Raw genomic sequence first — 17,709 nt, forward strand, 5'->3', positions numbered from 1 at the left:
AATATATCGAATGGTGAAGGCGAGCTGCCAATCACATAAATAATGTTGATAATTAAAATTTAAATTTGTTCATTTTATAAATAATGTGAACAATTATGAATTATAATGAATACAGAGAATTTAATTATAAACATCAATTTAATTTTTTCCTGAAAAACTTTAGTTTCCGAAAATCACCACATATATCTTGCACCATGATTTTTTAACTTTAATTTTGGGGAAAAAATGGGAGTTATATTCAAGTAAATACGGTATTTTTTCTATTCTTCAATATGATATTGGCAGATGATTTTTCAGGATGATATTTGATACTGCATCAAAATATCATCCAGTATGTCCATAATATGACAAACTGCAAAGGATAAGAAACACTGTGTACACCTGGGAATGAAAACAGAGGGAGCTGGTATTGTTAAAAGAGTAAATAATGGCATACGGGATTTTAAAGCAATGCAGAGATATATTTCTTTCAAATTCTAGCCGATTTTTTTGAGCTGATTCCAAATATAAGGAATAGTATTAACATTACATTAATCTGTATGCTAGCAGAGCTATGGAAAAGACAGAGAGAGAGAGAGAGGCACAAGTATTTTTAAAACAATTTTTTGGCATTGTAGAATTAGATAAGAAGATGTGAAATGTAAAGATAAGTTCACCTTAAACATACAATTATATTTTGATTGTTAACACTTAAAAAATGCTATGTCCTCAAATAATTAAAATATATCTAATCATTTAAAATATCAGTTGTTTTAATATTTACATATCTCATTGTTTTTATAATATCTTATATTTAACAAATATATTTAAACATCTACAGAAATGATGACAGGCACTAATACCATCAACATAAGAATATCAATGGCAAGAAGTAAAACTAGCAGAAGAATTATGGAAATAGCATAATTTGTATTACAGAGAACAGAGAAAATTTGGAAAAAACAAACTATGTTCAGACCAAATAAGGGTTGTTTGTCAGGATCGGATTTTCACTTCAAGATAAATCTTGGAAATCATCAAATATAGCAAACATCTCTAATTTACGGTTTTCTGGATCTGGAAATGGCATATGACATGGTGCTAAGAAAAAAGCAATTCAAAATGCCACAATTATATAGTGCAAATTGAACTGAAGGGAATGTGGCAAGATGATATGATGTAAAATTAGGTACAAGTCAAGGGTGCCCACCACCTCAACTCTTATTCATCATTTATGTGGATCACATTATTATGAAGGAAAGTAGCACTAAACCTAAGATCAAAACTAAATCTTTCTCTTTCTTCAAACTAAATCTTCATCTTTCTCTAAATCCAGAGTAATTTATTAAAAAAGGGTGGCACACCATTTGGCAACTCCTATAGGTAGAGATGACCTGTGAATGCTTCTGCCTGGTATCTCAGCTTGGGCCTGGCTCCCACTGAAGAGACCTGTTTGCAGTGGCCCCGAGAGAAAGCTCCATGTTCCAGTCCTTCTTCAAACCTGTTCCAGTAGATTCCAGCAACAGTTTAGGTGAACCGAAAAGAGAGCTCCGATTGAAGTCGTGCCTTAGTAAGATTCCTTTGTTCTTTTTTGTGGTTTTTTTTTTTTAGGCCTATACACGGCATTCTGCTACTTTATAGGAAAGGAATAGACTATCCTTGGAAAGTCTTCTTCCTTTCTTTGTTTAAGTAATGTCTTCGGTTTTGCCGAGGGTAAGAACCCTCGGGTTCGAAATTGATGCTAATATTGAGAAGCGGACGTTTGCGACGACTATAATTAACTATGTTGGGGCCGACAACATTTCTGGCTTTACCCCTTACGGGGGGGGGAGGGTTTCAAGTTGTATGTACTAACGTTGCAACTAGAGAAAAATTACTGACAGGAGTCGAGTGCCAGGGAAAAGTTTTTCATCCTTTTGTGGTAGGAAGTCTTTCCAAAAGTGTAAGAATAGATCGCTTCCCACTAGAATATCTCGAAGAAGACACTGACATCATAACTAAAGTCTTCTCGAAATGGGGAGCCGTGCGTGATATAAAAATTGGCACGGACGCTGACTTCCCTCAGTGGAAGTCAGGTGAAGTCACCTTTTCCATCATGATGAAGGCAGAAATTCCGAATTTCGTCAAGATAGGATCGGCCAGGGTAATGGTCAGCTACCCTGGCGTAAAGCGACAGTGTTTTAAGTGCGGTGCCCTCACGCATCTCGGGGCTCAGTGCCCGAAAATGAAATGCAGGAACTGCCTGACAGCGGGCCATACATTGCAGAATTGCCAGTCGGCCTGCTTAAAATGTAGTAACACAGACCATAAAGTGGACACCTGTCCAAGTAGAAACCATGCAGAAAGAGTGGGAGGTACTATTACGCCCAACACTTCAACACCGGAAAACAATATCAGTGGCATGGAGCAGAACGACTTCCCAACCCTGGAGGCTGCACATGAAAGGGCAGCAACAAAGAATCACACCGCCACATCGCAAAAGGAAGTAACAGAGAAACCGACAGACAAAATTGTAGAAGCAGCCAGGAAAGACACAAAGCATGAGGAGCCAGCCAACGACCAAACCACCACCACAGAAAATAAACAGAAACACCAGCAGGAAGGTCCTATCATGGTAGTTGAAGAAATAACAGAAGAAGAAACAGTAGAAATGGAAATTCATAGCGAAGAAACCACACAAAAAAGGCCAGGCAGCCCTGAAGAAGGTAATGTAAAAAAACCAAAACCAGGGAGTCCGGGCATAGCTGAACCTGGAAAGGTAATAGCAGAACCCACAAAGTACCCTTATGCAAAAGCCAATGCGACAATACTACATCTACTAAAAGACTTCCCCGAGGAAGAGAAGGCTTTACGAAATGGTATAGAAGCATTCGGGGATATCCTACTTATCCTCACAGGGAAAAACGGGCCTAAAGTGGTAAGCGCAGAGTGGAACGATATGTTTGTTGAAGACATAGACGAAATCACTCCAGAACAAATCGAAGAATTTATTGATGCAAAGGATGACGCAGGAGCAGCATTGTACAGAGGCCTAGGAATGTTAAACTACTCCCGCGGAGAAAAGTTAGCAGATCACATCCTCAAAACCCACAACAACAGAAAGCAGGAGGATGTAAGCCTTGCTTAACAGGCAGACAAGTCAGTAGATTCGTCGTACTGAGCGACCAGACTCGGGGGGGGGGGGGGGAATCCCCTTTTTCTCTTTCCATTTCACATTAGAATTTTTGTTATGAAAAGGTATTTGTCTATTCCACAGGAGGGGGTACCCTGAGAACCTGGGCTGCGAAGGCCTACATCGAGGCGGTGCAGCTCCTTGTGAGCTGCATCACTCAGGCCAGGCTCTTCCCCCGCTCTTCTGGTCATTCAGTTTGAAATTCCGAAATTCACCTAGTTTCTTATTTCTTTGGTTCTGTCTTACAAATTGTTATATGTACGTTTTAATGTTATTTACCAGTTTCCTTTTTCATGTGTTGCTTCTTTCATTTGTTTTTCCCCTGCTTTCCTCGGGCGGTCATCTGAAGAGGTGACCGACCGAGGAAAGCTGAAAAGAACGGATGGAGGGAGATAATGTCAGAGATCTGCTTGTTGCTGACATTTAAGTCAGGCCAAGTAGATCGACTGAGGCCTCTTTTAACTATCTACTACTATCCACTCTACCTTTCTCCTCCTCTCTCACTATCAAGCTGACTCTCAGCACAACTTTTTTAAATCTAAAGAGGCCAGTGATGAAAGGCATGAACTCCCATTCGACCTCAATAAAGGTCGAAACTAGTCTCTGGGTAGTGGCCCTTCCCTTAATGCATAACATTAGACATATCCGCAAGAGATGTGTTTTGCATTATAGGAGATACTGAGACAGGAGTGTTGGTAGCTGCTCCACCTTTGCAACGAGTTGCCCTGGTGTTGTACCACCTTACCCCAGTCCTGAAGATACTTTCAGGTGCAAACTTTGTTTGCTCACACTTGGATAACGGATTAAACTAAATTTATTATATGATCAAAACTGGAGATATTATTATGATTTATTATTATGCGACACCTCCAGGGAGTACAAAGACTCATCGAGGGAGGGTATCTACTCTACAGCTGTCTCCACCACTCAATCCACCTAATATAATGACCCGCAACTACACCAATGCCATCACACTAGTATTTTCAAAAACAATCACAAACATGCATGTTCACGGCAGGATTTGAACCCACAGCCTTTTGGCTGGCGAGCAGATACGCTAACCACTCGCCCCAACCAGGCTGCCAAAGAAAATTCTTCATCAGGTGAGTCTCCAATTCATAACCTGGCATCACTCACAAGTACTGTCTTATAAGTACTGTGCGCTAACCAATTGCACCACTGGGGAGTGCTACTTATTTAACTTAGTTTTTGACTTCATATACATGCTGTTATACTCCTCAATATATACACAGTGTGAGTCTACAATTTTTAGAATTTTGGCATTAATATCATCAATAAAAAGACAAACTATAAAAACAATTTGTTTTCATAGTTTATCTTTTCATAGTCCCAAATGAGAATCTATAATAAAGATTCTCATTTGGGAATGTATACAAGATGTTGTCCAAACTAATCAGTTCTAAGAAAAATGGGGAGGGAGAGGTGAAGATGGCAAAATAATATGAAAAAAAAATGAAGTTATTAGTAAGGAAATTGGCACTGTCAGCATTCAAAAATGTGTGTAAGCAGTGCTTATTTAAGGTGGTATGAGCACTTTAACAGAATCGACAAGAAAAGATTAGAAAACCAGTTGTTTGATGTTTTGGAGGCAGCAAAAAAGAGGAAGACCATGCATTAGTGGATTTATGCATTCAGAAGTACATTAGAAAATAGAAAATACAAGATCTGAAAATACTGGAGTCCTGACAAAGAATTAATTTGAAAGAATTATTATTAATAACTTTCTATTATTGACACTGACACAGACATTAATATTTGTTGACATTGACATTAATACACTGACACAAACAGAAAAAATTCAGCATAACACAAGTGAATTAGACGAAAACTCCAGCACCACTCAACCCGTATCGCAAGTCAAGAGTGGTATGAACCAAGGTCACTGGTTCAAAAAACAATAAGAAATATAAATCTGATTTTGAAAGGTCGAAATGCTGTAAACTTGTCTCATTTTCAAATACTTCTGGTCCCTTGCAAGGCCAATGGTGTAATTTCTGCCTATCCATGTGTCATACTCTCATATCTATATGGTAACATTTTCCAAAGACAAGACTTACTGGTATCACTCTGTTTCTCAGAGCAATGTTCCTCTATTCCATATGCAAGTAGCAAATGGTATGTTGTCATATTATTAAAATATTCTATATTAGGGATGGTTGTATAAACTTTTTTCCCCCTTGTACCAGACAAGAAATTGTATTCTTGTTTTAATCCTTCACACAAGCATGAGCAAACAAAGTTTGCACATGATCTTCATGACTAGGCTACTCTTAGATGGAGGCAGATAACAACCATTTTACAGCCAATCTCTATAATAAATTTAGTTTAATCCTTTATCCAAGTGTAAGCAAACACAGTTTGTGCCTGAAGTATCTTCAAGACTGAGGCAACTTGTGGTAAAGGTGGACTAAGCTCTCATCACTTGTCTTAGTATCTCCCATAATGCAAAGCACATCTCCTTGCAGACATGTATAATACTATGCATTACAGGAAGGGCCACTACCCAGACCGGTTTCAACCTTACTTTTTTTCATTGACGAGACCTCAATAAAGATCGAAACCAGTCTGGGTAGTGGCTCTTCCCTTAATGATTAGCATTATACATGTCTGCAAGGAGATGTGCTTTGCATTATGGGAGATACTAAGACAAGTGATGAGAGCTTAGTCCACTTTTACCACAAGCTGCCTCAGTCCTAAGATACTTCAGGCGCAAACTTTGTTTGCTTACACTTAGATAAAGGATTAAACTAAATTTATATTAGTCAAACCAAGTGGGAAAAAACTTCCAGCAATCTCTAACTTAGTGTATTTTAATAATAAAAATAATGGGGTTGGATATTAGACTAGTGCATTGGATTGGAGATTGGCTGTCTGATAGGTATCAGCAAGTTGTGTATGGGGGGCAATATCCCAGAAGAGAAAAGTCACTAGTGGTGAACCCTTGAAGTACATTTAGGGCCATTGCTGTTTAATGGCCCTAAAACAGATTCCTGAGGCACATCACTTGTGACTTAATATGTTAATATTCCAGAAGAGGAATATTAACATATTCCTCTTCTGGAATATGTTAATGATATTACAGAAGATTTTGATGGGAATATTCAGTTGTTTGCAGATGATGTAAAGTTGTGAGAAGAGTAGAGTAGGTGTTCTGGACTTGCAAGAAGACTTGAAGAATTCACTCAACAGATTGAGTGAATGGGGATGCCAGTTCAATGTTGCAAAATGTAAGGTTTTAAAATATAAACAAAGAGGGAATGTAAAATTTATGCTTAGTCGGAATATATTGCTGGAGGTGGAGGAAATAAGAGATCTTAGGTTGATGGAGGATAAGGATCTAAAATTTAGAGGACTAATTGCCAAAATTGTGAGCACAACACCATAAACTCTAGGAATAATGCAGAGGACACTGACTTGTAAAAGTAAGGAGATTTTGGTTCCATTGTATCAAGGCCTTGATTAGGCTATATATGGACTACTATGAACAGATTTGGTAACCTGGTTTTCAAAAGGATGAAGAAATGTTGAAAAGATCCTGAGGCAATTGACTAAGGTAGTTTCTGATCTCTGAAATATTGAGTATGAAGAAAGGTTGAGAAGAAGCAATTTACAGAGTCTAGTAGATAGGAGGAAGAGGGGTGACATGATACAGATGTACAAGTTAGTAAGGGGTTCTTATAGGATTAATGTTGAAGAGGTTTTTCATAAATATAGAGAGTTGTGAATGATTGGAATGCATTGCCTGAGAATGTGATGTCTGCAGAGAATTTGAATGTGTTTAAAGCATGGTATGATAAGCTGTGTGGATGACAAAGGGACCTCCTAGATGAGTCTTTGACTCCCCAGTCTTAGGATAATAATAATATGCTGATGTACTATGTTGTTATTTACATGTGGAAAATATGACTTTAACAGTGATTTAGCTCTCAGTATTTCCGTAACTAGATTCCTGATGTCAAAATTAGTCTAAGTAGTCACCTAGATTAGTCACCCTCCCATAATGTACAGCAATATTCACATTCAAAAGCAAGTATGCTGCACATTATCTGATATCTAGTCAACTACCTCATATACAAGTAGCCTAGTCATGAAGATACTTCATATGCAAACTGTTTGCTCATGCTTGGATAAAGGATTAAAACAAGAATATACTGCATTTTTCAGAAGATAAGATGTACCCCAAATTTATGAGACAATTTTTAGAATAAAATATTTTATTATATAAAGATATTTACAAATTCTTACTTAATTTTTATTTATTGTTACAATCATTTGTATTAGCAATATTCAGTTCATCTTCACTCTTGGTACTATCACTGGTCTCGTTAATGTCACTGTTCATATTACTTTCGTCTGAACTATTGTTGTCACTCCCTTCAAAAACTGCGTCATCTTTGGTACCATCCATTGCATTGCTTATCTCGTATTTCTTAAATGACTTTATAATCGTGTCTTCTTTCACAGCTTCCCATGAATTTTTCACCCAGGTACATACTTCTGAAATTGTTGGAGTTTCATATGTCCTGTTGCTGTAACATCGTGATTTGGCTTTGTATCTATCCATTTGTTCCACTCTTCCCGCATAAAATTTTTGAATGGTTTATTAATAGATCCATCCAAGGGTTGTAATTGACTTGTAAGGCCTCCAGGAATGACAGCTAATTCTGATTCTAATTCTAATTCATTTATTTTAGAAGCTTATTGATTGATTCTGTTTTATGTGCTCTGAATTGATCCCACACTAACATTGCAGGCTTTTTAAACAATGCACCTGGACGTTTTGCCCATATCTTTTGTATCCATAATTTCACTCCTGTTTCGTCCATCCAGCCTTTATCTTGAACATGGATAATAATGCCACGTGGAATTTCATCTCTTGATAAAGTTTTTCTCTTGAAGATAACATGGGGAGTGATTGACATGGGGGATAGTTTTGTTCTGTCCGCGCAACAAGCTAAAACTACAGTGTAGTGAGTTTTTTCATGACCTGTTGTTTGATCACTATTGATTTGGTGCCTTTTGAATCTACTGCCCGATTTGAAGGAACATCAAAAGTTAGAGGCACTTCATCCATGTTCGCAATTTGATTAAGCTCAAAGTTAAATTTTCTTCTCGTTGATATGACAAATCTATGGAATTCTATAATTTTAGCTTCATAGTCAGCCGGCATTTTTTGGGCTAGAGTGGTTTTTGTACACATGCATAACCTGTGTCTTTTCATAAATCTAAAGCACCAAGACGGTGATCTGGTAAAATCTAAAATTCCATTAGCAGTTGCCCATCGTTTCGCTTCAAAAATTATCATTTTCGTAGAAACAGATATTCCCATGTTTCGATGATTTGTTACCCAATTTTTCATTTGTATATCTAATTTTGGCCATTTTTCTAGAAGCGAACGGAATGTTTTCTTGTGTTTACATAGCAGTTTTAATTGTTCCTCTTGTTTTCTCCACTCGCGAACCATTTTTTTCTGTTAGTGGTGGACCAAAATGTCTTTCTGCTGCTCTGTTTCCAGATTGTTTTGCATAATTTATCACATTTAATTTATAACTCACGTTATATGAAAGTCTTTTTTGTTTTACACTCATTTTTTCTAATTTTAAGATAAAAATTTTAACGCCTTATAAAAAATAATTCAAATGAACCTACAAAAGCACATATGTTTACACACTAATGACTACTGAAGCTCTAAATCGGTGATTCACCCACATGCAGCGAGATAACTTAGGTACCTACCTTCAGTGGCGTACTTACTAATTTTATTAACATATTGCACCAGTAATTGAACTTTGCTAACAGCTTCGGTACAGTGTAAAGATTTGTATTTTAATGTTACCTTTGGACCATAAGACGCACTCCAATTTTAAGTTGATTTTTCTAAGTAAAAAAATGTGTCTTATGGTGCGAAAATACAGTATAACTTTTTCTTTAGTATCATTTACTTTGTAATAAAAACAATAAAACTTATTTTACAAAATTTTTGGATGTTTAAATAGAAAAATAAGTATTTGCATATTTTAACTAAAACAAATATATAAAAATAGCATAATAAGACAAGATTTAGCTTATGCAAAAAATAGATAAAATCAAACAGTTAAATACAATTACAGAAATGAAAACAGGAAAATTTGATAACAACAGAATGAATGCAAAATAATGTACAGCAATCTACATCATGTCTTAAAAAGTGAGGGTTTCACTATAATGCAGTTTGTAATTGGTATAAAATGCATTATAATACATTTATTGTAATTTCATCAGAAAGGCAATTATATTGATTACTTTTATGTTAATATAAAATTAAGGTAGAACACATTTCCAAGCATTACAAAAAAAAAAAAAAACTCAAGTGTTCTGCATTCTAAAAGTTCTCAAACATTTTCTTGTTCACATATAACTATGAACAAGAAAATATGTTAAATAAAATCTAGCCACAAATATCATTCAAATATCTAACCACAGTGCAGGATTGCAACAGCAAAGATGTGGCCATTATACAAACTTTATTATTATTATTATTCAGGCCTCCATGGAGTCAAAAGACTCATCACGGGAGGTCCTTCCTAGGAAACACAAAGTGTATCAAGACTCATCGTGGGAGGTCCCTCCTAGGAAACACAAAGTCTACCATACCACTCCTTAAACTCATTGACCGTTCTCACTCTCACTACTCTATCAGGCAATGCATTCCATGGTTCAACCACCGTCCATGCAAAGAAACTACTCCTCATCCTCTTGCTCATGGTTTCCTTTCATAACTTCCAGGAATGGCCCTTGTCATCACTACTTCCCACTTCAACCAAGCGAAAGAACTCCCCAGTGTCAACCCTGTAACCACCTCTCAACAGTTTAAAAGTCTCAATCATATCACCTCTCCTTCTTCTATCCACCAAACTCTGCAGTCTGCATTCCCTCAGCCGATCCTCATAACTAACATTGTACAGTCCTGAAACCATCTTTGTTATCTGTACCCTTTCCACAGTTAATTTATTCCTTTCAAATCCCTGAGACCATATATGAGAACAATAGTCTAAGTGTGGTCTGATCAGGGTCCTATACAATGGAATGATAACTTATCTCTGCAGGTCAGCATCCTTCTCATTATTGCAGCCATCGATGTGTCCCAAACCTCAACACCTTATATTTTGCTGCATTAAACCAACACCCCCTATTCATTTGCCCATCTGTCTAGCTTATTCAAATCCTCTTGCACTTGCAGGGCTACCACATCTGCACTATTACTAATAATCCCTCCCAGCTTCACATCATCCACAAACAACTGAATATCCCCATTCAATCCACTAACAATGTTATTGATATAAAGGTTAAACAATATAGGTCCCAGTAATGAGCCCTGTGGGACTCCACTTGTAACCCTCTGCCTCCTTGAAACTTCCCCCACCATACACAACTCTCTGATACCAATTGGATAGCCAATCCTGAATCCAGTTGACCAACCTGACATCCAAACCCATATGCTGCAACTAAAATATCAGCTTATCATGTGGCACTCTGTCAAATGTCTTTGCTAAATCCAAGAAAATGGCAGTATATCCCTTTCCCTCATCTACTGCTCTTGTAACTTTATTATAAAAGGCTAGCATATTGCTAAAATAAGCATGCCCCTTCACAAATCCATGTTGACTCTCACAGATAACATTACCCTCTCATCTGCCCAATGCTGTATACTGTCCCTAACTAATTTCTCCAAGATCTTAACAACTACTGATGACACACAAACTGGCCTATAATTAAACATTTCCAGTCTGTTACCACCCTTATGCAATGGCACTATCTTACCTTCCTTCCATTTCCTGGGCACTTTTCCCATAGCCAGATTTGCATTGAAAAGCCAGTTCAAAGGCACTGTCAGTTTTTTAGCACATTCTCTCAAAACTCACGGTGAAATACCGTCCCGTCCCACAGCTTTACTGACATCCAGAGTACTCAGTATTTGGAAAACACTTTCCTCCTGCACCTCTAAACCTCGAACCTGCCCTATCCCTCTCGTATTAAAATTTACTCCTCCAGGATGAAATATTCCAATAAAGTGTTCATTGAACAATTCCACTATGTCCTCTGCATCGGTCACTCTATTCCCAGTTTTATCCCACAATGTCATTTTCCACAATCATTTCTCCTCCTACTGGCCACATAGCTAAAAAATTCCCTAGGATTTTCTTTGGATCTTATCTCTTCTCATATTCCAGTTTTGCTTTCCTTACCATACTAGTCACTCTCCTGGCCTGTGTCCTATCTTCTTCATGCATCTGCTCTTCGCCTATCTCCTTATATCTCTTCCATAGCATCTTTTTCGCATGCAATTCCTGTTTAATATTGTTTGTTATCCACTTTACTCCAAATTGTGTCCTCTTCTTCACTTGTGGAATACAGCTCACTATTGCTGCTAACAAATATTCCTTCACAATTTCTCAAGCACCAATGATATCCCGGCCTTCCAATTCCTCCCTCCATGAAACTTCCTCAAGTTGACATCTAAGACTATTATAATCTTATAATCACCTGCCTTATAATTCAACATAAGTTCTTGTCTCTTTGATACTCCTGCATGTATATTAATGCAGGTCAAAACCACATGGTCACTCTCTCCAACTGGTGGGAGAGATGTCATCTCAGTTATTATCAACTCTTCTGATGCTATGACCAAATCCAAAACTCTTGAACCTCTGGTTCCCTCTATTACATGTTACCTAAGACATTTCTCCCTCAAGAATTCTAGAAATTCCATTCCCTTATTGCTACATGCATCTTCCTCTCCCCAATTTATATTGCTGTAGTTAAAATCTGCCATAAAAATCATTCTTCATGCACTTGCCAAGCTCAACTGTCTAAACATCTCCTGGTCCCACCCTCTGTGCTCCTTGGTTTGTAGCAATATCCCACTAAATATCCTGTCTTGCCCACCTCTACCTCACACAATATGCTTTTAAAATCATTAGTGTCACTGCCTTCCAAAGCCTCCACTCTTAGAGGACATAAGTTGTCACTTATCATAAGCAGTACTCCACCACCATGCTTTCCCTTCCTATCCTGCCAAAAAATGCTGTACCCTGCTACTTCTATTCCTGTTATTATATCCTCTTCTGTCAACCATGTCTCAATGATCCCAGTAATCTTTGGCCAGGTTGATGCTATCAGCACCACCAATTCCTCTCCTTTATTCCGGATACTCCTGGCATTAGTATAAAGCATAAAAATGCCAGTTTCTATACCCAGCATTATCCCCCCTCTAGACTCCACTGGGTTCAGCATTACCTGATGTCGTCCCCCTTCTCCCAAGTACCCATTCCCACAAGAGGCCACCCCTGCTACCATCCACCCTGGGCATTCTAGTTTCCCTGCATTGACACACACTGACTCATTCAGAACAGCAATCTCTCCAGATGCCTACATCCTTCCTCATTCAAATGAAAGTGGTCTCTCGCATACAATTCCTTTCTGTCCTTCCTCAGATGCCCTCCAAGCATCCACATATTTCAATCCTCTCTTCTGACACATTCTAGCTATTATGTTATTCAATATTACTGCTCTTTTGCTCAGCTTGTCACTATCATACCTAGCAATTTATGTGATTTAAACAAGTTATGCAATTTATTATCTCGTTACGCACAATTATGAGATAGAAAAGGAAATATAAAGGAGGTGATGGACCTGAAAATGTAAATCGTTAACCAAAGAACGAAAGCTTAAAAAGTATATATCTTCATAACACTTTATAAAATGGCAGACTGTTTATAATGCCTTTAAGGATCTGACTAATCATGATTTTTGCACCAATAAAGTAGCTGTTTGTTTGGAATGCATTACAATTCACTATTTGAGATAGTGCTGTACCTTACAACCAGCAAATTAATAGATAGCAAGTGAAAAATAGAATAATTAAACAAGAAAAAAAAATAATAATAAAGAAAAAATAGAAGGCAAAAACGTGAACAGAACGAAAAAAAAAAAAGGCAGAATAATTAGAATAACAGAAACATGGAAATTAAATACCAAAATAGCAGTTGGAAGACCAAGGAAATGGTGAAAAGATGGAGTGCAGTCGACATTGTTGCAACAGGCTTAAGATCTAAAATGAAAGAAAAGAACATCAACATTCAAGACTCATTAGCATCATCCTCAATGCTATTACATATAACTCTTATAAAACCATGTTTAATATTGAATGAGAAAAATATGAGCAACTAACAAGAACAGCAGACTACTACTATCTTAAGGAAGCAATGTTGTCCCCTACAGTGGATTGCAGATGAAAACTTATCTTAGAACGCTCTGCTCCACCCTGCTTCATTTTAAGCAGGGTGAAAACAAGCATGTTAAAACAAACAAACATAGATCCAGTAACTATCAAATATCAGTCTACATATTAACCACAAAGAGGGCTGTAGTACATTTGATGAACAAAATTGAAGAAAAAACAGACACATCAGAACTTGCAATCCACCAATGCTATATTTGGAATCCCACATTAAAATTCAAGGAAACACTGATTTTTTGGAGTTGTTATGCTACAAATACCATTCATGAAGGTAATGTTGTGAATACAAGGGTGGAAAACAATGCATCCCAATAGCACTCATTGGATCAAACAGGAAAGAAAGCAGAATGCAAATACTGGGTGAATTTTGATAAGATCAGAACTAATTAATACAAATGTTTCAACTTGATACACAGAAGGAGATAGAGACTCCATTATGTGACCATGCAAGTCACATAATGCCAAGAAAATCACCTTCATCATCAAATTCCTAATATGTACCTTAGGGGGGGGGGGTAAACAGGATATTATGACAGTAATAAATGAAAAGTTGACATCAATACTAGCTTCCTATAGACAATTTTCCTCCAAATTAATCTGTCATAAAGTAAAGAGTTGAGACTAACTTATCCACTTTTGACATCAGGTTTAATGTCTCTTTCCTTCACAATGTGATCAATATAGATGATGAATAACAGTGGAGATAGTGTACACCTTTCTCTCATATCTGATTTTATCTCAAACCAACTTCCTGAAAACCTCCTCTATTTCTAACTGCTGACTTGCAATTTAAATATAGGTCATGTATTGCTATGTTAATGTTCCATTTACCCCATATAATTGCAGTGTTCTTCTTATAATGTTTTTATATTTTTAGTGAGATATTTCAATATTAAATACAGATATAAAATGGTGCCAAAAACACACAAGCTGAAGTGGACATCGAAAAAACAAAATGAGAAGTTGTGTCCCACCTGGCATAACTTTTCATCTTTTTGTACCATCATTGTCTTTTGGTTTAAGCCAATAAGACAGAATACAATTTGATCAGCTAAACCCCAAATTGTCAGTTCATCCTTCATTCAGTATCCAGGTAGACACTGAATGAATGAGGCTCAAAACTACATTGTGAGCAGTCAGTGTATTTAGTGCTCAAGTAGAATTGGTGATTTTAATATGTTTTATTGTGTTTTTCCCCTTAGAAAATTAGTGTTTATAGTATATTAACAGTATAGATTTTCTTGTTTTTATATTTTTAGTGAGATATTGCAATATTAAATACAGCTATAAAATGGTGCCAAAGACACACAGGCTGAAGTGGATAGTGAAGAGAATACCAAAAATAATTGACAGTGTAAAATTGCAAAGTTAAAGCAGATTATTAGACAGACAATGCAGGAATTACAGAAAGTCAAGTGGCATTTAAAGGTACATAGGGAGAATAAGAAAGCTAAGCAGCAAAATGGAAAGCAACAAAGAATGCAAATCAGGTAAGTTAGTGCAGAATGAAAATCAGGTAGGTAAAGTTGATTGTAAAAAGTAGGATATTTTGCTGGCTTGGTTGGCCAAGTGGTTAGCGTATCTGCTCTCCAGCCAAAAGGCTGCAGGTTCAAATCCTGCTGTGGGCATGGATGTTTGTGATTGTCTGTGAAAATACCACTTGTGGTAGTAGTTGGCAGTAGATGGCATTGGTCTAGATGATGCAGTTCACTGTAGCTGGTGAGCTGATTTTGACTGGAGATGGAAATTTGTAGAGTAGGTGCCCTCCCTTGATGAGTCTGGGACTCCCTGGAGGTGTCAAGTAATAATAATAATATTATTATTATTTGGTATGGCCACTTTATCATAAAACATGCCACTGATGATGAGTTGTAACAAGTTTTCCCAAGCAAAAATTAAAAATATAGCACAGGCAATTGAAAAACAGAAAATAAAACAAAAGAGATCATAATTCTAGTAAGTACAAATGGCTTAACCAAGAATAAGTTCAGTATGAGAGAGAATACGAAAAGATTGTTGGAAGAAGAGAGAGTGAAAAGTGAGCAAGTCAAAATCATAAGTATATTACCAAGATATGGCAGAAATGAATTAAGAAGGGCTATGATGGCAAATGATTCAATGCATAGACTACACAGAAGGAATGGATGCGAGTTCTTGGATATGTGTGGAGTAAATTTGATGAAAGAATGATCTGTATAAGCCAGATGGCCTATAATTGAATGCATTCAGTATCAGAGTCTTGAGAAATTATTAATCGTCATGAGACCTAACACAGAAATTCAGGAAAACTAAATTATGGTAGGAGAAATGGTGAGAATCTTTGTGTAATTGCAACAATGTTATATACCTGTGTTAATGATGGGAATGGACATTATTATGTAAATAAGTAAGAGGAGAGACAATTTTGTAGACCAGTTTGGACGTATCCAGCATGCACAAGGAGCTCTACATAAGTAAAGAACTAGACAAGAACAGAAATCGGCAAGTTGTTCAACTGTGTCATGTAGACTACAGAGAAGAAGAAGTATACAAAAAAAGGAGACAGGTAACTCTTGAGCAGTCAGATTATAGGCATTAGTGAGATCTTGCTATCAGAAGCATAGGAGAGGAGGGGGGGGTGGTAATGATACTGGATTATTTGAATCCTATTAGAGTTGAGACCTATGACTATAATATCAGTAACAGTTTTTTCATGTGGCAGCGAGTTTGAAGACTGGCGTGAGGCAGAGTCTAACAAGATCAAATGCATAGTGGGTGTTGTCACAGACCTAGTTGATCAGTTGCTAGTGAAGAAATGAATTATCAAATACACATGAGGAGTGCAAAACAAGTAAACATCATGCAGGACTTTAATTATCCAAACATTGATTCGGTAGTGCTGAAATTTCATGAAAAGAATGAAACTGAATTTATTGAGCTGTTGTGATACAACTTCCTCAAGCAGCATGAGAGGGAAAGAACTTTAGGTCAAAGAGTGTTACATCTGATTATAGCATTAGAGAGGATTTCAGTTAAAGACAACTATTCTGCCTCTGGTTGGTGACAGTGATAATGCAATACTTCCTTAGTAAGTGGCTAAGTTTGTGAATGTTCAATTCAGAAAAGGTTACATGCTGAACTACAAAGCAGGAAATTATGACAATCTGAGGAGTACATTGAGTTTTGCACCATGGTATCATTGTTGGATGAGAAGGTATCAACAGTGCATGGACAGCCCTGAAGTAGGGGAGAAAGAGGAGGATTAGATTCCCAGACCCATGGTTTTTAAGGGCCTAGGCATACGTTTTTTTTTTCTTTGTAAATAAAAAGAATAATAAACTACAAAATTCTGTTGTTGTTGTTTTTTTCCCACTTCGGAGGGCTTGGTCAGTTATCTTACGCAGGCTCAGCATTAGCTGTCAATGCCACTGTGCCTGGGAAGCATTGAAAAATTACTTAAACAATGCAATATCAGAATAAATCCCTAGAGTTCAAAGAATAAATAAGTTAAAAGTGAAATGGGTGTGTAATCTTATTAAGCAAGCAATTTGTAAGAAAAAGATGATGTGGAAGGAACACTATGTGCATAAGGATGATGTCAGTTATGAAAATTATAAGGAGCAGGCCAGAAGAGTCACAACTGGTGTACAGACAGCTAAGTCTGATTATGAAAAGAACTTGGCTCTGCAAGCTAAAGACAACTCAAAAGAATTCTACTGTTATGCTGCAATTAAAAGAAAAAATGAGTATGAAAGAATGACTCTACTGGATGCAGATGGTTCTGCACTCATTAGTGTTCCCAATTTTGCTAAAAGTATGGTGTGTGTGAAACACTGCACTCACTGCTATTGCTTCACTAAATGAAGAAACTCAGATGCTTGAAAAGGAGATACCAGAACTGTTCCACAAATTTAAAAATTTGACAATATGGAATGATGGGATATTGGCATGGATACAAAAAGGATGTTCAGAAGAATTGGCTATATAATTTGAGTCTCAGAACAGAGAAAATTCCACAAAAGTGGAAAGAATGTATGGTAATCCCATTGGGATTACCATTATCCAACTATCGACATATCAGTATTTCTGAAGTGGTCGTGAAGAGTTTAGAAAAGTTGGTTAAGACTCGCATACAAAAATGGGTTGACAGAGAATCTTTACTTTGTAATGAACAGAACAGGTTTAATAAGGGAAGGTCATTTTTGAGCAACCTGCTCACATTCTATAATAATGTTACCATCAAGTTAGACAAGGGGAATGAATACACCATGATACTTTT

General features: G+C 37.0%; 1 protein-coding gene across 1 annotated transcript in view; it reads right to left on the reverse strand.

Moving 5' to 3' along the window:
* kst (spectrin beta chain, non-erythrocytic 5 kst) overlaps positions 1–17,709 on the reverse strand; it is a 687,893-nt gene that overhangs the window by 222,368 nt on the left and 447,816 nt on the right. The gene's annotated exons all lie outside the window — the stretch shown is intronic.

Source organism: Typopeltis vanoorti, chromosome 10 (assembly GCF_054136105.1).
Source record: "Typopeltis vanoorti isolate ZY-2024b chromosome 10, IOZ_Tvanoo_1.0, whole genome shotgun sequence".
Classification (NCBI taxonomy): domain Eukaryota; kingdom Metazoa; phylum Arthropoda; class Arachnida; order Uropygi; family Thelyphonidae; genus Typopeltis; species Typopeltis vanoorti.